At 38.0% G+C, this 18,472-nt stretch overlaps 1 non-coding gene across 1 annotated transcript; it reads right to left on the bottom strand.

Annotated features, from left to right (window-relative positions):
- Nucleotides 1–16,949: 16,949 nt before the first annotated feature.
- Nucleotides 16,950–17,022, bottom strand: TRNAV-CAC (transfer RNA valine (anticodon CAC)). The gene has a single exon. It is a non-coding gene; the product is annotated as a tRNA-Val (tRNA).
- Between the last annotated feature and the right edge of the window lie 1,450 nt (nucleotides 17,023–18,472).

Genomic DNA, 18,472 nt, shown 5'->3' with positions numbered 1-18,472 from the left:
GCTGGAGAGGGTGTGGAGAAAAGGGGACCCTCTTGCACTGTTGGTGGGAATGTAAACTGATACAGCCACTATAGAGGACAGTATGGAGGTTCCTTAAAAACTAAAAACAGAATTACCATATGACCCAGGAATCCCAATACTGGGCATATACCCAAAGAAAACCATAATTCCAAAAGACACATGCACCCCAATGTTCATTGCATCATTATTTACAATAGCCAGGTCATGGAAGCAACCTAAACACCCATTGACAGACGAATGGATAAAGAAGATGTGGTACATATATACAATGGAATATTATTCAGCCATAAAAAGGAACGAAATTGGGTCATTTGTAGAGATGTGGATGAATCTAGAGACTGTCATACAGAGTGAAGTAAGTCAGAAAGAGAAAAACAAATATCATATATTAATGCACGTATGTGGGACCTAGAAAAATGGTACAGATGAACCGGTTTGCAGGGAAGAAACTGAGACACAGATGCAGCGAACAAACTTATGGACACCAAGGGGGGAAAGCGGCGGGGGTGGGGGTGGTGGTTCTGTGATGAATTGGGAGATTGGGATTGATATATATACACTAATATGTATAAAGTGGACAATTAATAATAATGTGCTGTATAAAAAACAAATAAGATAAAATTCAAAAAAAAATAAGAGGGGCAGGCAATGTTTTGAAGAAAGGATACAATCTACCACAACTGCTAACAGGAAGGTCCAGAATCTGACATCTTGTGGGGGTTTTTAAATAAATTTATTTATTTATTTGGGCTACATTGGGTCTTCTTTTCTGTGCATGGGTTTTCTCTAGTTGTGGTGAGCTGGGGCTCCTCTTCGTTGCGGTGTGTGGGCTTCTCATTGTGGTGGCTTCTCTTGTTGCAGAGCACGGGCTCTAGGCGCACAGGCTTCAGTAGCTGTCGCACTCGGGCTCAGTAGTTGCGGCTTGAGGGCTCTAGAGCACACGCTCAGTAGTTGTGGTGCATGGGCCTAGTTGCTCTGCAGCATGTGGGATCTTCCTGGACCAGGGATCAAACCTGTGTCCCCTGCATTGGCAGGTGGATTCTTAACCACTGCACCACCAGGGAAGGCCTCCAGAATCTGACATCTTTAATAAATGTTTAGCTTCCCTGAGTTAATCCTATACTGTAATTGTATGAAAGTAAGTTCCTGTGTCAATCAAACTGACAAAATATTCAGCAACACTCTTCCTTCAGTCATTTACTAATTCCAACATCTCAACTTTAATAAAGGATGATGGGGATGGGGGTAAATGAGGGCAGTAAAAGAGAGCTATAAATAAAACAGTGAAGCAGCAACACACTTCCAAATTCACCCAAACGTGGTTATAGTCATCAGCAGCATTTCTACTCTGAGTTTGGCAAACATTCAGGAGGGATGTCTGAAGATAAAGACTGGGCCTTTAAGTAAGACCATGTGAACTAACATTCTCCCTTGCTGCTTCTTATGTTTACCACTCTTATTCACCATCACCACCATCATCATCATCATTATAGATACCATGAATAGTATAATTTTTATCAGTCATGTTTCTCTCCTTCTCCCATTTGTGATGCTCTTGTATGTAGTTATAGGAATCACTTTAAATTTGTTCTGGTAGAAGATGTAAGGCTGTCATACCTATATTATTTAGTTATTTTTAAAACAAAATCTGACAATGTGAACAGTACTAAAATGAGAGTGTGAAAGAATTAAGATAAACCCAAGTTTAATCAGAAAGGTTTAATTCAGGGAAGAGTCTGGGAGTTATCATGAGTAAGTGGCAGCCTCAGGTATGGAAGAAAGGGCACTGCTGAAGGCCAGAAATGAAGCCCTGTTTTTGCAAGACCACATTTAATTGAAAAATAATCAAAATGTTAATCGAAACAAATACGGAGGGCCAAAATGCAGAATGAAAAATGATCTAAGCAGCAAAGAGGGGTCAAACATGGAGAAGATAAGCACAGGAAAATCCCTAGGGAGACACAGATTGATGAGCTCTCCATACTGAAGGACACTGCATGTCCAGTCCCTTCCTGCCTTTCCAGAAATAATAACGCCACGCTCCCAGACTGACCAGAGGTTAAGCGTGCCACATTTCCCAGTCATGGCCATGTCACTTAATGCTAGTTTTGAAATTAAAAACACTTACATATATTAAAAAATAGAAAGCAAAATCCACACAACTTGTAAAATGAAACCTGGGACTTCGAAGACACTGCTTTTCTCCAAAGAGCCACTTTATGCTAGTCCGTAGTTCTTGGGGTACACATTTACTCTCTCTCCTCTGCCGTTGGGAGCAAGTTGGAGAAGCATCAGCCCAGGAAATGATAATCCAAGCTTTCATGGAAACCATTAGAACTAGTAACAAGAACTGTAAATCCAAGAATGTTTGTGCTTAAGGGTGAATGTGTATGGAGTTATTACATCCAGAAAATCTTCAAAACAATGCAGTGTTTCTGATATATCCCACTCTCTGGTATCACTGAAATAGCTAAAATATGCTTTTATAAAAGAAGTTTGGTTTTGGTTTTGATTTTGATAAGCCTTTTCACCCACTGAAATCACAAGCGACCTGTTTGAGGTGGCTCACCTCACACGCTGAGTCTATTTTCTGGAGGGTTCTTTAAAATCTCAATACTCCCACCTGGTGGACATAAAGAGTTAAGGTCAGTCAGGGTGGCAATGTGTCCCCCAAAATATATTTGGGGGTGCCGAGTCCTCTGGTCACAATGGTGGACCCCAGGGCCCAAGGCTAAGGGCAAATGGGGGAGCTGTCTGTGCTGTGGCCACACAGTGTTTAAAGGAAAGGAGGTGCGGGGAAAGTGACACGGGCCTGAAAACAGCGCCCTCCTCAATCCCTGATGCCGGGATTGAGTAACTGTATGTCATCGGCACAGAGCCTGCCACATGGTAAATACTTAATATTAGTAGATGCTTTTATTATCATTAGTCTAAGATGAAGACATGTGGTGGGAGCCCATGGAAATAAAAGACTAACCCAAACTCCACTTTTAAAGGGAACTGTGGTTGTCGAGGGCAGATCTGAGAGGTAAGATGATATACAGAAGGTAGACTCCCTCTCCCAGCACAGAAGTTTCACATGAGAAAACAGAGAGTGAGACTACGAATTTGATGAAATTTAATGAATGTGGAGAGAAGCTCTTATCTGAGGGCTGAGCTCACATCTTGTTACATATCATAAATTCCCACAGGAGAAAGGACCCAGTTAAGATTATACATATGGAACAGGCTTCGATTATAATTCTGAGAGTCTCTACATGGAATAAAATCTCTAGGTATAATGAATGTGAAAACACTTCAGTCCTTGCTCCCCTTGTTCTACATCACACAACCCACACTCGGAGTGTCTCCAGCACCTTGCTGGGCAGAAACCTCACAAGCATAATGAATGTATGACCCTTCAGACCCTCCTGAACATCAGAGAGCTCACACTGGAAGTAGAGTCCAACTTTGCATCTCTTTCCTCCCCGACCACTCAGATACTCATTAGCTATGTGCCCACATATTTTTGGCTCTCGATTATATCTGGGTTAAGACAAAGAGTCTGCTGTTGATCAAATCCTTTTAGTACTAACTTCTAATGGCTCATCTGGGCTTATAGACCATAGCCACAACTGTCCAAAATGTCTCTCTGCGAATTTTTGAAGTTCTAGGCAGGAAGCTGAAGGACCTCAGGGCACAAGATATGCTTTTATCTTCCTTCCAGGAAAAGGCTGTGTCTTTGTAAGATAAAGGAGGATGTGAGAAGTGACCAGCCAGCTTTCTTTATGGGTAGGGATGAATATGGATTTCTGGGATAGTGAACTCCTGCAGAGGCTGGAGTGTTTTTGCATGGCTGGAAGAACTACGTTTGGCAGAAAAGTGCCAACCTGAAATTTGCAGGGAAGGAAAAATGCCCAGATAAAACTGTACTCATACGGAGAATACCATGAGAAGAACAACAACGTTACAGAAGACTGGTAAGTCTTGGCAGAAAACAAGGAATTGAATTGGGAACAGTACTAGGACCTCACATGTCTATATACAAATGAACAAAGTATAGGCTATGAATCAAGTTAACTTGAAATTTTAGCCAAAGGAGAGGAATGCTATGTCAGACAAAGAAGATATGGTGAAAAGGGACAAACAGCTAGAACTCGGTGATGGAAGAGTATATCATGTCTAACAGAAACACTAGCTAACATTTATCAAGCACTTACTATATGTCACATATGGTCACGTATATTCAAGGTATTTTGCAGGTATTATTATCTGTATTTTGCAGACAGGAGACTGAGGCACAGAAAGGTGATGCAACTAGGATTTAAATGCAACACTCTGGCATCAGTGTCCAAGTTTTTAAGCACTGTTTCTCTAACAGATTAGAGCTATCCAATATGGGCTGAGAGAAATTCATAAGCTACAGAGTGGAATCATTGTGAGATGATCTCAGTTGGAAGTAAAATGAGAGAGAGAAAAGTGAAATTCTTATAAGATTGGCATCCCGGCCAGACATCCAGACATAATAATGCAGTTTAGTTCAGACGGAAAACTGGCACCGAGATAAATGTAGTAGAGATTGGCAATTTCGGCTCTCCGGAAAGCTGTTGTCCAAATGCCCTCCCTTCCTCCGCTTGGGTTCGAGAAGCCAAGGTTGGCAGAGACAGTTTCACACCAAGACTGCAAGGGGCGCAGATGAACCACAAGAACAGGGTGGAAACTTTGAGTTTGGAGGCAGGCAAAATGGTCCTGTTTTCAAAAAGCAGGCAGAGTGGGTTGGGGCGAGGAATCTGTAAATTATGAAGGAAGGTTTAATGTCAACCCACATCAAAATTCTGTATTTCAAAACCTAGTTTGTGAGCATTTAGAAATGAAGCCATCTGAAAACCACTGAATCATACTTCTCTTTTTGCAGGGGTGAAGATAATATTCTAGATGTAAATCAATGGTTTCCTGTTCCTTCAACGCCAGCCTTTCCTGCCTAGAATCCACTGTGCCCGCCAGGTTAGAAAGCGTACCAACCATCTCAGCACACCGGATGTGCTGGCAATGGGGAATCTGGACTCAGTCCTTCTGTCACCGACCGGACAGCCAGTAAAATTCGGATTGACTGCCTATTTCTACTCATTGCTGTGTTGGCCTAGACCCTATGACTAGGCTTCTAGCCCAGTTGCTTCGCCTTCCTCTCTAATTCTAGTGTGTCCTGGAGGCTTACCCTTTGCTCTAACCCACTGGTCCAGCTTCCTTTAGTTCCAGCCACTGACCCATTGTCAATGGACTGACGGCCCACACAGTGTTATCTATTGCATGTCTATGTCTTTCTCTAAAAGAGAAAGGAAATGGTAGAATTACTGCTTACGTGCAGTTTCAATGTTAGTAGATACTGCCAAGTTGCCCTCCAATGTATCTGTTCAGATTCACACGCCTGCCAGAGTGTATGAGAGGACTCTCTCACCCACACCCATGCCAACAACACCACTTTTTAAGTGGAATATTATCAAATTGGAGCCCTTCCAGAGGAGAGCAAACAGAATGGTAGAGTACGGCATCTTCTAAAAGAAACTTCAGATGTTTAATCTAGAAGAGAGAAATTTTAAAGAACCCACATGTGAAAGAATTCAAATTATTCTTTATCATCTCTAGTGTGGGTAAAGTTCTGCTTTCCCACACACAGCTACAAGGCAAGTAAGTCCACCCACACCTGGTTCTAAATTCCATGTTATTACATGTTCCTAAAGATACTAATGACTCAAATCATTTGCATAATGACCATAGGACAAAATACCAACTGAGTAACCTATCTTTTTTGGTATCATGTTTGCTAAGGAGCTGACTCCATCTTATAAGGTAGTTGTAACAATGTAATAACTTCTCAGCTTTTATTTGCACCCTGATATTAAGATGACATGTCTTAGATAAAAATTGTCTAATAGCCAATTAATTTGTGAAAAGATGTTCAATCTCATCAATAATTTTTAAACTACAAGTAAGAGGTTTTTTTTCAACCTGTTAGACTGGAAAATATATAAAAAAACCAATAAAAGCTTTTTGCAAAGGTGTAAGGAAATGAACACTTTGCTGTACTGTTGGGTAGAGTATAAATGGGTATAACCCTTCTGGAAATAAATCTAACAATGACAGAAATACAAAATGTGCACACGCTCTAACTCAAGAGTTCTATTTCTAGGAATTCATCCTAAGAAAATAATTATGGATATGCACAATGACTGAGTTAATAAGGACATCCAAAGTCATTCATTTATACTAATGAATAATTGAAAACAATCTAAATCGCCATCTATGCACAGTTTGTTATGTAAATTATGGTATTAGGTATGATGGAATACATGTAGCCATTAAAATGTTGAAGTAGATCTGTGTGCTGGATTATTTCCCATTTTACTCCACCCCCAGCTCTATTTTTCACCCTTGTCCACCCTGCCTGGTGCCCCAGGAGCGGCATGAATGGGTTGCCTTGTCTCTGGCTTCTGGCTGGGTTTGGTCGCTGGGAGGAACTGGTAGGAAATGAATAGTTGGGCAGATTGTACAATCTGAGTATTTCATCCTGTTTCCTCTCTGCTGAGTCACCCCTGGTGCCTGTGGCCCTCTTCCAAAGACCTCAGCCTCTGTTAAGTGGCCTTGTCCTGCCACTACTCCTAGGTCCTAGTAACCACACTTCCCTTTACTCTTTAGGCCTAGGGGTGATAACAGCTTCGGCCCCCCCCTTGTCACTATGCTTGGGGAGCTTCACCAGCCTTTGCTGGTTTCCCTTGATCTTACCACAGTTCCGTAATACAGGTTTAGCTTCTGCCATCCACTCTTGACAGTTCAAAGACAAAGGAGTAAGGAAATGCAGAGAATTTCACCTTAACTAGTCCAAAATTGTATATCAAAACATATGTTGCTGCTTATGGGACACAACAAAATTTAGATGCATGCAGAATTTAAAACGCACAAAAATTTGCAGCTTTTTATACTAACTATTGTACCTTGTTTTAGAGTGCCATTTAAAAAGAAAAGTATCAAGCTGAGAGTTGAAGAAGAAAAAGTAATCTGTTACAAAACACTTTGATAAGCAAATGGGAACATGTCCTGAAGTGTCAGGGTGATAAGAAGGACCCCCAGACAACCACGGATTTAAATAAAGCAGTAAGAATCCCATTAAGTGGAGAAAGGTCAGGTATCTAAACAATCACATAATTACCTTCTTTAATATACTTTCAAAATAAAAACATATAAGGTGATCAGCCTTAATTTTAAAACTTCAGGGAAGATTTTTAAATGAGAATAGCTTTTCTCTCAATATCAAGACATATTTCTTATACATTATGTTTCAAAACATTTTTTCTAAATATATAAGATCTTATCAAGGTTAGCTTTTAAACACTAATAATTTAGATTATAGCTGGGATAGGAACAATCTCTAAGAAGCACTGGACTTATTTTCATAGGTAATATGGATTCCCTCTACCAACAAGGCAGAAGTTACCTTCTAAATCTGTTTTATAAAATGCAGACCAAGGCCCAGGAGTGGGTCCTGAAATCAATTTAGTGGATGGAGTGGGAAGGGGCAAGCAGTATTTTTTAATGACATAAAAGAGACTAGAAGAGAATTAGATTAAAATAGAAAATATCAGAGTGTATTTCACATAAGTATACTTTATAATGAAATGTGTTTATTTTCATGTACATGTCTGTGTACTGGGTCACAAGACAAAATGCATTTCTTACTGTGAATCTTGGTCAAAACTGTTTGAAAGTCTCTATTTTGGTCTATGATAACCTCTGCTAATAATTTTACTGCTTTCAACCAAGGCTATATAGTGAAGCTAATAAAAGCAGCAGACAGAAGTAAAGGTGAAGATCAAAGCAGAACAAATTTATAGCAAGTGTGTTAGAATAGGGAACATTTTACTGTTATTATCCTAAAAAGAATCTTCAAAAGGATAAAAGCCATGCTATTTGACTGCCATGGCTATAATGGCATTAGCTATAACTTTTGAAGCAGAGTGAGAATATGTACATGAAGAGCTGTATTGGATAATTAGTAACTTATCTTTTCTGATACTTCTCTGAGACAGGCTATTCATTAAACTATTTTCAAGAAACGTCTGGTGTGATTACAAATAACAGGGTCCAAGTTAAAAAGTAATGTGAATAAAAATTGTCAAAAACATCGTTATATAAGAAAAGCAAATAAGAAAAACAACATACAGAGTAGGTTCCAATTTATGGTCCAAAAAATAATATACAAATATGCCATCAGGTATATAAAAGTGTGCTCAGCATCACTAATTATCAGGGAAATGCAAATCAACACTATGAGATATAACTTCACACCTATTAGGAGGCTTATTATTAAAAAAACAAAGATAACAAGTGTTGTAGAGGGTTTGGAGAAAAGGGAACACATATGCACTGTTGGTGGGAATGTAAATTGGTGCAGCCACTATGGAGAACAGTATGGCAATTCTTCAGAAATATAAAAACAGAACTACCATACGACCCAGCAATGCCACTCTTGGTAATATATAAGGAAAAAAAACAAAAACACTAATTCAAAAAGATACATGCACCCCAATGTTCATAGCAGCATTATTTACAATTATCAAGATACGGAAGCAACCTAAGTGTCCATCAACAGGTGAATGGACAAACAAGATGTGGTGTATATATACGATGGAATACTATTCAGAGATAAAAAAGAACAGAATTTCACCATTTGCTGCAATATGGATGGACTTGGGGGGCATTATGCTAAGTGAAATAAGAGAGAGGAAGACAAATACTGCAAGATATCACATATATGTGGAATCTAAAAAATACAACAAACTAGTGAATATAACAAAAAAGAAGCAGACTCAACAGATATAGAGAGCAAAGTAGTGGTTACCAGGTTGGGGGGGGTGGGAGCGGGCAGTGTAAGGGCAGGGGAGTGGGAAGTACAGACTGTTGGGTATAAGATAAGCTCAAGGATATATTGTACAACATGAGGAATAAAGCCAATATTTTGTAATAACTTTGAAACTGTATAAAAATTTTAATAAACAAACAAATAAATAAATAAAGGACAACTTAAACAGCCTTGCAATACTAAGGCATTTTAGTCTGAGCATAAAGACTTGTTTCCTATGATGTTTTGTTTGGCCAGCATGGTATTTTACAAACTTGTGGACAAGCACATCTAAAAATAGAGCCGGTACGTGCAGCCAGCCATAGTCTTCACCCCTCACCCCATGTGCACCCCTCACCGACATGTGAGTGTGCACAGTCACACACACACACACACATACCTCTACACACATACACACAAACACACAATCACAGAAACACACACAACTGTTCATATAATCCACAATCATACACACATACACACACAAAACTACAAATACACACAACCATACAAACACACACACCATATACACACAACTGTATGTACAATCCAAAAACACACACAATCATACACACATACACACACAACTACAAGTATACACATAACTACAAACACACAGCTACAAATATACACACAACCACAAACACACACAACTGCACATACAATCCACAAACACACTCAACCACACACACATATATATACAACTACATACATACACACAAACACACATAACCACATACCTACACACAAACACACATAGCTTTATGCCTTTATGCCACCTACCTGACCTTTGAAGGAATCTGAGTTTGTGTCCCCTTTGTTAGAATTTCAACCAAACAGAGGGGACATGAAACAATTTTTAAGAAACTTAGAAGCAGCTGAAGAAAATCTATGATCCACACAAAATTAATAAGTTTAGGAGATAATGTCATCCAGAGCAACAGAGAGGGGATTACTGGAATTACTAAATTAATCCAAACATATATGTATTTGTGATATGTAAAATTCCTATTTTTATTTGTTCTCCTTCAAAGATTATGCCTTTTTTGATATTGCCTCAGACCAAAAACCGGCAGGATAATGATATGGTCATGACATCGATAACTTATATTTGTGAGTGCAATTTTAACTTTTTAAGTACTTTCACATCTGGGTACAAGGCTCTAGGACAGAAATAAGAGCAATTAAAATCATGTACAAGGCCAACAAAAACTGAAATGGCCACGTAATTAAATAACATATTTTAAAGCTCATATTGAAACATCAAAAGAAAAACACTTTAAAAAGAAAACCTCATTATATTGCCCACTTTACATTCCCAGAAACCTCTCCAATTATTCCTTAGTTCCAAAGAATTTCACTGACTGCTTAATCTTTGTTCTCCCGGGATGCTGTTGAGGAACAAATATATTTCCCAGAAACCTTAGCACATAGTGAGTCCCTCAAGGCACTCCAAATCCTAATCATGTTTACTATGCAGTGTTTGGAACTCAGTAAATAGAATGACTAAGAAAACCATTTTGGCTATTACAATGTGATTTCAGATGATTCTTATCAAATTTTATCATGGTTTTATGAATAATTATGGGTAGTCCAATAAAAAGCCTATATGTACTTCAGGTCCCATATAAAAATTAACACTGTGATAATCTACTGTTAGCATAAATCATATCCAATTAGCATCTATGTTGACTGGAAATTCATCTTTTCCAAATCTTGAAGAATTCAGAAACACCAATACATTAATAGTATGGAGGAGGGATAAATATGTTGAGTAATTTAGGCATTTGTTACCTGAGAAATTTGAAATGAACAGAGCTATTCTCATTTAAAAATTGAGGTGAACAGACTCTGTCCACATGAAATTATACATACATAGATGGACATGAGAAGCGCTCTTCTTATAGCCATCCTATACGTACACACCTGTCATTCTCAGCACAAGCTTCCATCATAAAGGTGGGCTAATGTTCCAGGGCACTGCTGGAGTGGAGGCCACCGTGACCATGCTTCAAGCAATAGGAAAGAGAAAGGCAGAAAGGGCAATAGGGCATGTCCTAGCACTTTCTCCTTTTAAAGAGAGAACACTGTCCAGCAATGTTTGCTTTTAATTCATTGGCAAGGGAGTCTCACGTGTACAACTCAGAAAAAAATCAGGTTTCTTCCATAGAGGCTCAAGAAATATTAAAGTTGTAAGAGCTAGCTGGTTGGCCCTAATATAGCCTAGCCCCTCAAGAATCATGGTTAAAGAAATAGCTTCTTGGAGAATTTTCATAGTCAGTCATCCCAAAGACATAATTAAAAGGAACATTTGTCACTTGTTTCCCGGCATCCATTCTGCCTTTTCTCAACAACATCCCTGGTTTTCATTTGGGTATCCAGCCCTATCCCACTCTTAGTCCATGTGGTCCAGTGCAGGCCCATCCCTAGTTTTAGGGATGCAACATATTACCCAGGCTTAGGCCTGATCAGCCCACTGCTGGCCAAGTGATTGGGTCGTGAGGTAAGCACATGACCTAAGCTAGTCCAATCAGAGTGAATCTCAAGACTTTTACTAGAATGTAAACCCAATGAAAGTAGGGAACTTCCTTCCTTGTCTTATTTGCACTGCTTCCACAGCATCTAAAACAATGTCTGGAACAAAGTAGATACTTAATAAATATGACTGAATGCTAAATATCTGAAAATGGAGCTAAAAGTTGAAGGAAAAATTCAATTTTAATGACATTCTTTGAATCTCTGTACCTCAGCTAAATCTACCCCTAGGTCATTCAGTCAATAAATTTTCTTTGTTTGCTTATACCAGTTTGAGCTTGGATTTCTCTTACTTGCAACCAAAAAGCAAGAGAGAAATAGGCAGGACAAGCAGTCTAATCCAGTAAGGGCTTGATAATTCATTAGGTTCAGAATATGTCAATCATTTAGCAAAAGAGATAAAAACAGACAGGCAATTTAATGAGTAGAACTTTGGAGCATGAAGAGATGAGGATTCATCCTCCAATGACATGTTTTGTTTTTTAAAAATCAGTGAGACTTTTCAACAAATTGTGCTAGACATCCACATGCAAAAAATGAATCTAGACACAGAACTTTCTCCTTTCACAAAAATCAACTCAAAATGGATCATAGGCCTAAATGTAAAATGCAAAAGTATAAAACTCCTAGAAGGTAACATAGGAGAAAATCTAGATAAAACACCAAATCATGACCCATAAAGGAAAAAAATTGATAAGTTGGACTTTATTAAAATTAAAAACTTCTGCTCTGCAAAAGATACTGTTAAGAGAACAAAAAGACAAGCCACAAACTGGGAGAAAATATTTGCAAAGACGTAACTGCAAATAAAGAACTTATATCCAAAGTACGTAAAGAACACCTAAAACTCAACAGTGAGAAAAAACCCAATTTAAAAATGAGCAAAAGATTTAAACAGACACCTCCGCTAAATACCTTACCTCATCTGTAAATGTTCTTTGGCAGCTTCTTACAAAACTAAATATATTCTTACCATATGATCCAGCAATTGTGCTCCTTGGTATTTACCTGAATGGGTTGAACACTATGTCCACATGAAAACCTGCATACAGATGTTTGTAGCAGCTTTATTAATTATTACCAAAACTTGGAAGCAACAAGATGCCCTTTCAATAGGTAAATGGATAAAAAAAATGTGGTATATCCAGATAATGGAATATGATTTGAAACAAATAAATAAAAATTAATGTTTAAATAATCAATGAGAATAAATTTTATAGTAATATTCCCCCTACCTTTATATATCTTTCAAATTTCTATAACAAAAAAATTTATACAGTGTACATATCTAGAAATTCCATATCTAGGATTTTATCCTTATAGATATATGGAAACATTAATCAAAAATTTATGTCAAAGGACTATGTAGTGCTGTTAGGAATAGCAAAAGCCAGGGAACAATTAAATATCCATTACAAAAGAATTGGATAAGTAAATTGTGCTTCCTTTACACGTGGAATACTACAGGGCAGTTAAAAAAGCAGCAGCCTCTTTGTAGAATGTAAATAAGCTCCGTGAGGAAAGGAATTGTTCTTTTTTGATTCACTAATATATCCCAAATAACTAGTATTGTGCCTAGCACATGAAGAGTGCTCAATAAATATTTGTTGAATAAATGAGTAGGGAATAATTGTTATACTTTTTTAAAGCAAGGAACAGGGACTTCCCTGGTGGCACAGTGGTTAAGAATTCGCCTGCCAATGCAGGAGACACGGGTTCAAAGCCCTGGTCCGAGAAAATCCCACATGCTGCAGAGCAACTAGGCCCATGCGCCACAACTACTGAGTCTGAGCTCTAGAGCCCAAGAGCCACAACTACTAAACCTGCATGCCACAACTACTGAGGTCCGTGCGAATAGAGCCCATGCTCCACAACAAGAGAAGCCACCACAATGAGAAGCCCAGGCACCGCAACAAAGAGTAGCCCCCGTTCACCGCAACGAGAGAACGCCCACACACAGCAACAAAGACCCAACGCAGCCAAAAAAAAAAAAAAAAAAAAAATCCAATAAATAAATAAATAAATAAAGCAAGGAACAAAAAATGTGGGTATAGTGTGGCTTCATTTATGTAAATTAAAAAGATATAAATATATATGCATGAATATGTATTTTTTTACTCTACAAGGATACATATGAATCTGGTAACCAGGAAGAAGAAATGGAGACGGGTATTTAGGGAAAGGAAGAGGATTTAACCTCACTGTGGTCAACAAAAATAATCAATAAGGAACTGAAGAATGCTTCAATAGAAAAATGGGCAAGATATGAATAGGCAACTCACAAAAGAAGAAAGAGAAATGATCAATACTCAAACTAATAATAGAATGAATCCCAGTAAAAACAAATAATCGCTTTTACCTATCAAATTTATAGATTAAAAAGATCGTCAAAATGTAGAGTTAACAAGGGGAGAGGGAAACGGCACATTCGTTCACTGTTGATGACAGTATAAATTAGTATATCCTTTCTGGAGGGCATATCAGCCTTCAACAATTTGTAACAAAATGTATAATAAAGTTAGATACCTTCCTTACCTTTAACCCAAGGTATCTAACTGCCAAGGATAAAAGAAATGTGAAAAGTTGTTTGCACAAAGAGATTCAAAGCAATGTAGATTATGGGAATTCTCTGCTGGTCTAATGGTTAGGACTCCATGTTCTCACTGCCAAAGGGTTTGGGTTTGATCCCTGGTCAGGGAACTAAAATCCCACAAGCCGTCCAGTGCGGCCAAAAAAAAAAGCAATGTAGATTATTTTATATACACATGGAAAATTTTTTGTTTACTAATAGAAGACTAGGTATAATGAACCCAATTCCACTGTTGGGTAGAAGTGTGTGGTTATTCCCCACACCACCAAGCAATTCTTGGACACCAGTTGGGTGTCCTAACAAGTCAACTCAGTTCTGACACTGTCTACCTGGAGATAGCATCAAATCCCACAGGTTGAGGGCCCAGTCCCACAAGACGGCCACCTCCCTGCCCCACCTCCCCTTCAGAAGTCAGTCGCAAGTCCAAGTTGTTACCTGTATATCTGATCAACTAGCTATAAATCAAAGGTTCCTCCAACCCCCTCCTTTGGCTCAATTAATTTGCTAGTGTGGCTCGCAGAATTCAGAGGAACATTTTACTTACTAGATCACTGGTTTATTATAAAAGGATATAACTCAGAAACAGCCAGTTGGAAGAGATGCATAGAGCAAGGTATGGGGAAGGAGTGCAGAGCTTTCATGTGCTCTCTAGACACACGACACTCCCCAGATCTCCAAATCACCAGCTTGGAAGCTCTCTGAAGCCATCTTTTTGGAATTTTTATGGAGGCTTCAATTACATAGGTATGGTTTAATTCATTGGCCATTCATGATTAAACTCAATCTCCAGCCCTTCTCCCCTCCAAGGAGGTCATGGGGATGGGACTGAAAGTTTCAACCCTCTAATCACAGGGTTGGTTCTCCTGGCAACCAGCCCCAATCCTTAGGTAGAGTTCAAAAGTCACATCATTAATGTATAAAAAGACACCTTTGTTGTTCTGTCACTTAGGAAATTCCAAGGCTTTTAGGAGCTCTGTGCCAGTAACAGGGATGAAGACCAAATATGTATTTCTTATTATTAATCACAGTATCACAGTAAGTAAATTTTAGTATGTATATTCAATGAAATATCATGCAGATATTTAAATTTGTTTATTTATATACTTCTAGATTTGGAAAGCTGTTCACAACATATTGTTGAGTAAAAGAAAACAGATTACAAAAGAAAACAACAAGAATTCCCATTAAAAAAATGAAAAGAAAAATATCTGAAACCTGCAGCAAATGTCATATTTAAAGGTTAAACATTAGAAGTACAATCATTAAGATTAGAAATAAGATAAAAGACAAGAATACCCAATTATCACAAGTAATACTCAATATTGTACTAACTGTCCTGGTCATTGCCATATGAAAAGAAATGAAATAAACTGCATAAATGCAGGTTGCAAAGCAACAAAACTCATTATTTGTACAATATGACTGACAACCTAGAAAATGCAAAGAAATCACCAAAAAAATATTATTCAATAAATAGAGGAGTTTAATAAGGGGCGAGATATAAGATCAATGTATAAAAGTCAATTGCTGTGGTTTATGTCAAAGAGTGTTTTTCCTACGTTCTCCTCTAAGAGTTTTATAGTTTCTGGTCTTACAGCTAGAGGAATCAGGCTCCCTGACTTCAAACTATACTACAAAGCTACAGTAATCAAGACAGTATGGTACTGGAACAAAAACAGAAATGTAGATCAACAGTACAGGATAGAAGCCCAGAGATAAACCCACGCACATATGGTCACCTAATTTATGACAAAGGAGGCAAGAGCATACAATGGAGAAAAGACAGCCTCTTCAATAAATGGTGCTGGGAAAACTGGACAGCTACCTGTAAAAGAATGAAATTAGATCACTACCTAACACCATACACAAAAATAAACTCTAAATGCATTAAAGACCTAAATGATCCAGCAATCCCACTACTGGGCATATACCCTGAGAAAACCATAATTCAAAAGGACACATGTACCCCAATGTTCATTGCATCATTATTTACAATAGCCAGGACATAGAAACAACCTAAATGTCCAATCATAGATGAATGGATAAAGAAGATGTGGTACATATATACAATGGAATATTACTCAGCCATAAAAAGGAATGAAATTGGGTCATTTGTAGAGATATGGATGGACCTAGAGTCTGTCATACAGAGTGAAGTAAGCCAGAAAGAGAATAACAAATATCGTATATTAACACATATATGTGGAATCTAGAAAAATGGTACAGATGAACCTATTTGTAGGGCAGGAATGGAAATGTAGACGTAGAGAATGGACATGTAGACAAAGTGGGGGAAGGAGAGGGTGGGACGAACTGGGAGATTAGGCTTGACATAAATACACTACTGTGTGTAAAATAGATAGCTAGTGGGAACCTGCTGTATAGCACAGGAAGCTCAGCTTGGTGCCCTCTATGACCTAGATGGGTGGGATGGGGAGGGTGGGAGGAAGGTCCAAGAGGGAGGGGATATGTGTATACATATAGCTGATTCACTTCATTGTACAGCAGAAACTAACACAACATTGTAAAGCAATTTTACACCAATAAAAATATAATAAACTCAAAAATAAAATAAAATAAAAGTCAATTGCTTTCTTTTATGAGCAATAACCCCTTAGTATCCCCTATATATTATCAAGCAAAACTATAAAATACTTAAGCAGGAATATCCAAGATTGCCCATATGTGGTGGACAATCTAAGCCATCATTAAAGGACTAAAAGATGCCAATTCTTCTCCAACATTAATGTATAAATTCAATGTACCAACCAGAATCCAAAGGAGTTTTACTTAATGGAAATTGACAAATTCTTAACTCCTTCTTTTTTTTTTTTTTTTTAAATATTTAAGCCTGCGAGATCTTCGTTGCAGCATGAGGGATCTTTTTTAGTTATGGCATGCAGGCTCTTAGTTGTGGCAGGAGGGATCTAGTTCCTTGGCCAGGGATCGAACCTGGGCCCTCTGCATTGTGAGCAAAGAGTCTTAACCACTGGGCCACCAGGGAAGTCCCTGATTCTTAACTTTTTATGTGAAATACACACACACACACACACACACACACACACACACACACAAATAGCCAAGAAAATTTTGAAAAATGAAGATAAAATGAGGGAGACGACTGTGCTACCACAAATAGTTATGGCAGTTAAACAATGTGTATATATAGTTTTAAACATCAGTATGATAAAATAAAAACAAAGTTAACACACAGACAACTGATTAGGAGAAAAAAGTTTCAACTTCCGGCTGATGAATGATTACTGATTGTATGTATATATGCGCACATGTTTAGTGATTTTATATATATATATATAGTCACTATATATGTATTATGTTATGTATATATTCATTATATATGTAGTCATTATATATCTCTAGTATATATAAATTACTTATAAAAAGATAAACAACCTGTTAGAAAAATAGGTAAAAAATATGAATAGGTACTTAGAGCTGAGGAAATTAAAATGGCCAATAAACATGAAACGAGGAACAAAGTCCTCTTTGGTTCAGATCAAACCAATAAGGTTCTATTGTTTTTTGTTCACTATCATGGCAAATTTTTAAAAGACCCATAATGTCAAATAGTATAGGAAAGCAGATGGATCGATACTGGCACAGTCATTTAAGATTGAGATTGTCAGTATCTACCAACTCTTGAGATTTCTAAACCAATTAACCCAACAATCGTACTTGTATAAATACAATCTGTAGAAAAATTGGCAATGAATTTCATGTCTATCAGTAGCATATGCTTGTTAAATTGCTGAGAATTCTAGCAGCAATTTAAAATAAAGATGATTCTATTTTTATTAAAATTTTCTAAGACACATTCTCCAGTTACTATTGCTATAACAAACTCTCCCAAACTTAGTGAATTAAAACAACCACCAGGAATCAGACAGGGCACAGTGAGACTGCCTGGTCTCTGCTCCAGGAAGTCTGGAAGGAGCTGCGAGGACTCAACAGTTATTCACTGAGTTATTCATCTGTGGGGACACTCAACTACAGCCCCTACAAGGGTCCTCTCCCTTTGCCTGAGCTTCTTCAGAAAATGATGATGGCCTCAGGATATTGCAGTATTACATGGTGACTCAGGGCTCCAAAAGTAGATATTCCATCAAACGATGGAGAAACTGCATTGCCTCTCCTGACCTAGTTTCATAAGTCGGTGTCACTTCTGCCAACTTCTACTGTCACAAGCCTGCCCAGATTCCAGAGGAAGGGATACAGACCCTATCTCTCAATGTCAAAGTCACATTGTAAGAGCATGAAAATACACAGAACATCATTTCAAAAGATGATAGCAAACTGTTAAGAACTGTTAGCTCTGAGGAGTGGGGTGAGATTATAGTAGTAGGAGATGGATGCGACCATTTGCTTTTCCTATAATGGGTTGAGACTTCACAATGAGTCCCCAGTTGAGATGTGTAAAGGACAAGAAATAGTGT

Source organism: Pseudorca crassidens, chromosome 4 (assembly GCF_039906515.1).
Source record: "Pseudorca crassidens isolate mPseCra1 chromosome 4, mPseCra1.hap1, whole genome shotgun sequence".
NCBI classification, from domain to species: domain Eukaryota; kingdom Metazoa; phylum Chordata; class Mammalia; order Artiodactyla; family Delphinidae; genus Pseudorca; species Pseudorca crassidens.
Note: the sequence above shows the minus strand (reverse complement) of the source record. Positions and strands in the feature narration are given on the sequence as shown.